The 6,693-nt window shown below is 39.5% G+C and overlaps 1 long non-coding RNA gene across 1 annotated transcript; it reads left to right on the top strand.

Moving 5' to 3' along the window:
- Positions 1-1,304: 1,304 nt before the first annotated feature.
- Positions 1,305-4,288, top strand: LOC140467100 (uncharacterized). Its single transcript, XR_011955343.1, has 3 exons — positions 1,305-1,358; positions 1,820-1,931; positions 4,219-4,288. It is a non-coding gene; the product is annotated as an uncharacterized lncRNA (long non-coding RNA).
- Positions 4,289-6,693: the final 2,405 nt, after the last annotated feature.

Below are 6,693 nucleotides of genomic sequence, written 5' to 3'. Positions count from 1 at the left end.
GCTTAAAGGTGTTTTTATTTAGTTTTGATTTCTCTCCACAGATGGTGCCAGACCTGATGAGGTTTTCCAGCAATCTCTATTTTTGTTTTTATTTAAAGGTGTTCTCAAGGATAAAGGTAAGATAAACAGCAAAATGTTCATATTGCAGATATTCTGACAAGTGGCACAGTCCCAAACTTAGGAGAATGATTATAATTTTATTATTTTCCATACAGCCAAGTCTGTATGGTGCTATGGATGTGTTGTTAAGACAGAGAGTCATCAGGACTTGGAGGTGCTGGTGTTGGACTGAGGTGGACATGTTCCTTCATCAGGAACTTACAACCACCTGATGAAGGAATAGCGCTCCGAAAACTAATGCTTCCAAATAAACCTGTTGGACTATAACCTGGTGTTGTGTGATTTTTAACTTAAGACAGAGGGGGCTGATCATGTTAACTAGTTTACCAGAGTTAAGAAAATAACCCAACAAAAACATGTTATGGTGCATGCCATTGTTAAGAAAATTTCCTTTTTTGGCCTGAATGAGATTTGGGTCATTGATATATTAAATAAAGAATAGATTAGATTCCCTACAGTGTGCCCAACAAGTCCACACTGACCTTCTGAAAAGTAACCAGACTCATTTCCCTACATTTACTCCTGACTAATGCACCTAACACTATGGGCAATTTAGCATGGTCAATTCACCTGACCTGCATATCTTTTGGAACATGGGAGGAAACCCATGCAGACACAGAGAGAATGTGCAAACTCCACACAGACAGTCTCCCAAGGTGTGAATTGATCCCAGGTCCCTGGTGCTATGAGGCAGCAGTGCTAACCACTGAACCACCATGTCACCCATAAAGCTTTGATGAAGTTAAATGAAAAAGACATAAAACACCTATAACTCCCAGGAACATCCATGCTGTTCAAGATATTGATTAGGTAGGCCCTTCAGCTAGAGAGTAAACTGAAGCAGCCAGCAGAGTTGTAACAGTTTGAATCAATGGAATAGAAAGTAATTAGTGCATTTCAGTAATAGAGGCACCTTTGAAATTTGAAAACTTTGGGCAGAATGTTCCCAAAATCAGGACCACTGTGGCCAATGGTGCAGATAATAAAATATGGCGAGATCACAAAAATTAGATTCTCCCTGGTGAGAGGAAGAGTCTGATTTTCCACCCAAGCTTTTAGCGACAAGATGAGCATCGCGTTAATGACCAATGGCAGGTCTTTTTGCAAACATTAACATCTCTGAATTTAACAAGAAATTCTTGAGAAATGTCTTCCCACAGAGACTGGTGAGAATGTGGACCTCGCTTCAACAGGGAGTAGTTGAAACAAGCAGGAGAGATGTACTCAAGGGAAATGAGGTAAGCAGACGCAAAAGAGACTTGTTCTCAATTAGCTTTTTCTCACTTGAGTGCTCATCAGCTAATGTTCTGAAAGATAAGAGAAATACTCAAACAGATACATAGCAAATCATAGTACTATATATGGTGCACATTTTGAGGGAGTATGAACTGGTCAATGGCTTATCATAGAGTACACAGGAAGCATTAACAAGAATGATAAGCTACACCAAATTAGACAGAATATCCATTGCAGACCATGTAGGTCAGAAATAATATGACTTTTAATGACAAACTGAGGTATAAGGCTCTTGACTGCACTTTTATAGTCTCAAGTTCCTGTTATGGGCATATACTGAATTAAGATTCTGCAACCAAGTCTCAATGCTGTGCTTTACCATAGTCAATGAAGAGCATCTCATTGGCATCTGTGGAGAGAAGTCCATATCAAATATCAACCATCTTTACCTCTCTTTGGCCAGGTTTTTTTTCATATTCTTACATGGGATGATGATGTCACTGGCTAAGGCAGCATTTATTGTCCGGAGTCAAATGCATTGCGGTGGGTCTGGAGTCATATATAGGCCAGAACAGGTAAGGATAGCAGATTCCTTCCCTAACAGACATTAGAGAACCAGATGGGTTTGTCCAACAATTAACAATGGATTCGCAGTCATCATTAGACTCATCCTTCCAGATTTTACTGAGTTCAAATTACAGCATCTGCTATGGTGGGATTTGAACTCAGGTCCTCAGAACATTTCCTGTGTCTCAGGATTTACACTACACCATTGCCTCCCCAACAAATCAACAATACGATGACCAATTTGTGATCAATCTGAACCATTTTGCCGATAAACTCAAACTAAAATTCATCTTCCATGAAGAAAAGTGGGTCCAGCAAAACCAGATAATTTGCAATATTTTAAATTGTTAGGAACTTACTCAGAGAGGAATTTTATGGTGACCGTTTGCTCTTCTTTGGGAACACACCAATTCACTACCGCCCTCAACTGGTGAACCAGGAAATGTTTTCTCTACCAATAGAACAGACTTTGGGATGTGAAATGAAAATCAAAAATTAAACAGTTTAATGTATGGCTGCTGCTGGAAGTTCATTGAACTACGATGAGCATGTTTCAGTTTTTTGAGTTAATGTCAGAGGCCTGACCTCAACATGAAATTGCCGGGCCAAAGACATCAAAACAAAATTCTGTGTGGCAGCCTTATCATGTACCTATCCCCAAACAGAAAGGAAATTCTCACGGATTCAAGAACTTCTGCCTTTGCACCCTCAGAATTCATGTGTTCAAAAAACGTTATGGATTTTCATCTTTAAAATGTTGGATTGTTGATTACAATTTAAACTCGCAAGCTTTTAACTCAAAAATAACTAATGGGTTGAAGTTGATATTTCCATGAATGACAATATGAAGATAGATATAGATTTGGTTCAATTTCAACTCACACTTCTTCAGACTGAATAGCCAGGGAGCATATTCACTGTCTCAGTAACAAAGTGGTTGATGGGTTGATCTGTTCATCAATAAGACGGAATTGAGAGCAATGCTTGTAAAACTAGTCCTCCAGTACAAAGCCAAAAATCTCACAACACCAGGTTATAGTCCCACAGGTTTATTTGGATGCACTAGCTTCTGGAGTGCTGCTCCTTTATCAGGCAATCACCTGAACCACAGGGCTGGAAATTCCGCCCCCTGATAATGCATGGCTAATGTGATCCAGACAGCTGTTCATTACACATTGGCACCACCTGGGAGGAGCTGCTGGTAATGCACCCACCTGACACCCAGATCGCAGAGGGGCCAAAACATAGTAGAGAGATGGCAAGGCCATAATTGTAGGGTGGGAGTCGCTGGTGGGGGAGACGGCAACTTCCCACCCCTTCCCACTTGCCAGTTCCTTCAATAACGTATTGAGTGCCATTGAACAAGGGACTCTCCATGCCCTCTACCACCAACTGGGACATTGCAAAGCACTCTGACAGGTCTTGCTATTTGGACTTCTCGCATGTGAGTCCCCATTGGCTGGACTCCAGTAGTGGCAAGATGAGGCCCTGAGGTGAGCCTTAATTGGACATGTGGGGGTGAGTAGACTTTGAAACCAACTATCCCTGATCCATCAGGTTTACTCTGGATGTCAATAACCCAAGGCATTTCCAACAGTGGAATATATCCAATATTCTTTGTTAAAGCAAAGCACCTACAAAAGGTACTGCAAAATTCTTATCCATACAATGCTTACAGTAACAAGTCAATCTTCTTCCATGGACTTGTCAGATCAAGGCTGATGATCAGCCTTCTCCATCTCAATGTCCCTTCATTGGTTAATTGACCTTCCTCCCCCACCTGGCTAAATTGTTACAGTGAGGCAAACTGTTTTAGGTTCTCTCCGTACAAAGAAACTATTCATTCAAAGTCTTTAACAATATCCAGTCTCCAGAAAATGATCTGTTTGACCACTGACAAACATCACAAACATGTCATGTATGCCTTGTTGGTTTCATCAATTAACTTATTAAAAGACACTTATCGTTTGCCTTTTATAACTTTTGACATAATACTTTAGTTTCCACTCACTATTATGACATCCAATCAACTGTATGATATTTACACAGCATAATTCCATTACAAATTCAGCCGATAAATAGTTTACATGATCACATCCAATTCTCTGTGTCTGTTTTAAAGAAAACTTCAGCTTTTTCCAGAGTTACTGTGACTGTATCTGCTGATTTACAAGGTTTGGTGTAATCAAATACACATATTCCATTAGACTAACACAAGCACTTCCAAATTTTGAGACCTTTCTAATCATTAGGTCATCATCAAGTTTCATATTTCTTCTTCTCATTTCATTATAGCTTAATTTCAGCGAACCCAGCAAATTCTAGGTTAATATCGACAGACTTCACTCAGTGGAGGTCTGGGAAGGCCATTAGCAACATGAATGGAGCACAGATATATGTCGATATGCCCAGCAGTCTAACGGTGGAGTGGAAAGATTTGAAAAAATTCCAATGAAAAGGATTCATGGTGGGGCATGGGCTGCATGGCTAACAGAATAAAATGAAAGCTGAACTGTAATTTTCCAAAGTAAAACCATACTGAACAGCAACTTCCCTGTAGGAACTGTGTCCACACTTATGACAGCAGTTGATCGATGAGGATGGGTTAAAGTTGAGCATCAGCAGTGTGGAATGGCTGTCTCTGTGACTCTTGTAGAGAACACAGTTTATTAAGGTGGGACACATACAAATCCCCTTTAACAAATGAGATCAAAATCTGTCTGCAAAGAAATAGCCTCCATGTTTCAGTTACAGCAGGGGTCAAACACCTGCCGTTTAAACTTGGATTACGCTGCAATAATATATTTAGGATTATTTGAGGATTCTGTTTATACTGAATGAAAAAGGTGAATGTTTAACAAAAAGAAAATCTTACCAAAAGTGAAAGTATGTGTATTGCTTTGTTTGGTGTTTTGTCATCAGATCGTTTACACAATGCAGAATATCCAATTCAACAGATGGTGATGGAGACGCTTTTCTTGAAAGAGCTCTTCTGATCCAGAGTGTGATCCGTATAATGTTGCTGAAGCTAAGACGCTTCAGAATAAAATTGATCAACTCTTTGCACCTGATGCCAAAGACGTTTTGAGAAAGTTGGTAAGGACAAGCCAGGGAACATTAGAGGGGTGAGCTTGACGCGTTGTTGGCAAGTAATTGGAGGGAATTGTGAGGAACAGGATTTACACATATTTAGAAAGGCAAGAACTGATTAGGGATAGTCAATATGGTTTTGTGTGTGGGAAATCGTGTCTCACAAACTTGGTTGAGTTTTGTGAAGAAGTAACAAAAAGGATTGATGAGGGCAGAGCACTGGACGTGATCTATCTATATTTGGTAAGGCGTTCAACAAGGTTCCCCATGGGAGACTGGTTAGTAAGGTTAGATCTCATGGAATACAAGGAGAACTAGCTATTTGGATACAGAACTAACTCGAGGGCTGTTTTTCAGACTGGAGGCCCGTGACCAGTGGAATGCCAGAAGCATCGGTGCTGGATCCACTGCTTTTTTATCATTTACATAAATGATTTGGATGTGAACATAGGAAGTATACTTAGTAAGTTTGCAGATTTCATCAAAATTGGAGGTGTAGTGGACAGCGAAGAATGTTACCTCAGATTTCAACAGGATCTTGATCAGATGGGCCAATGGGCTGAGGACTGGCGGGTGGAGTTGAATTTAAATAAGTTTGAAGTGTTGCATTGTGGGAAAGCAAATCTTAGCAAGACTTATATACTTAATAGTAAGGTCCGAGGAAGTGTTGATGAACAAAGAGTCCTTGGTGAAAAAGTCTACAGCCTTAAAACATGTCTGTAAACATTTAGATTAAAATATAATGCTGCATTATAGAACACATTTGCTGCACACTAGAAAATAGGCAGAAAGGCTCAGAAAAAGATGGGGGAGCTCAAGGTAGGCAGAAGATACAATGTATGCACCAAGGTATGCACCAAGTGATAACTGGATGCTCGAAGGAAGTTAAGAACACTTGCCTTAACATCAGTGAATCTGTGTAAACAGGACATCAACTGATAACATTCACGACTTTCCCTTGTGAAATTAATGACAGTGTTTGATTCTGACCCTGAAACAAAATTCGGTACTATCAAAAGCCTTGTAATTGAGGGTCAGGTCCTGTCAATTATAATAGATTCTTATTACTCCTTGCAAGCAAGGCAGACACAGAAGGAAAAACATCTTTGCTGTTACAAGTCCCTAACTTGAGAGTTCAAAAGGACACTAGAGAGAGAGAGAGAGACTATTTTAATGCTGAGGCTGCTGAAGCCAGTAGAATATTAACTCTTAATGTTTACCTGCTATGGATTGAACGTAATTGCATTTTTGAGATTTTATGATGATATTGAGTAGCCATTACCAGTTATTACATACAAACTGTGTAAAAGTTAATATTGATGAAGCCTTAACTCACTTGCTGTTCTTGCAGAACACTCTACTGACCTTACAGACTTAAAAATCTAACTAATCAGATCTTATGTCTTATTAAATTTGAATCACAACTCTGAAGAGAAAGCATGTTTAATTCAAAGACATGTTTAAATGCAACTTTATGGTAACATCTCAGCCTCAGGTACAGCATGATTCAGTGCTTAAAAAGGAGTATGCTCCTAGCTTAGAAATTATTCTAGGCCTAACATTGTGTGTCAGGAAGCCATTTTAGGGTCAAAAGTTTGCCCACCTTGTTAAGAAGCCATTTTGTAAAACAATTGTATCTGACATGCGAGCTGTGCAAGGTTAACTTATGAATTCTCCAAT

This window comes from Chiloscyllium punctatum, chromosome 45, assembly GCF_047496795.1.
Source record: "Chiloscyllium punctatum isolate Juve2018m chromosome 45, sChiPun1.3, whole genome shotgun sequence".
NCBI lineage: Eukaryota > Metazoa > Chordata > Chondrichthyes > Orectolobiformes > Hemiscylliidae > Chiloscyllium > Chiloscyllium punctatum.
This window is presented reverse-complemented; position numbering and strand designations above follow the sequence as displayed.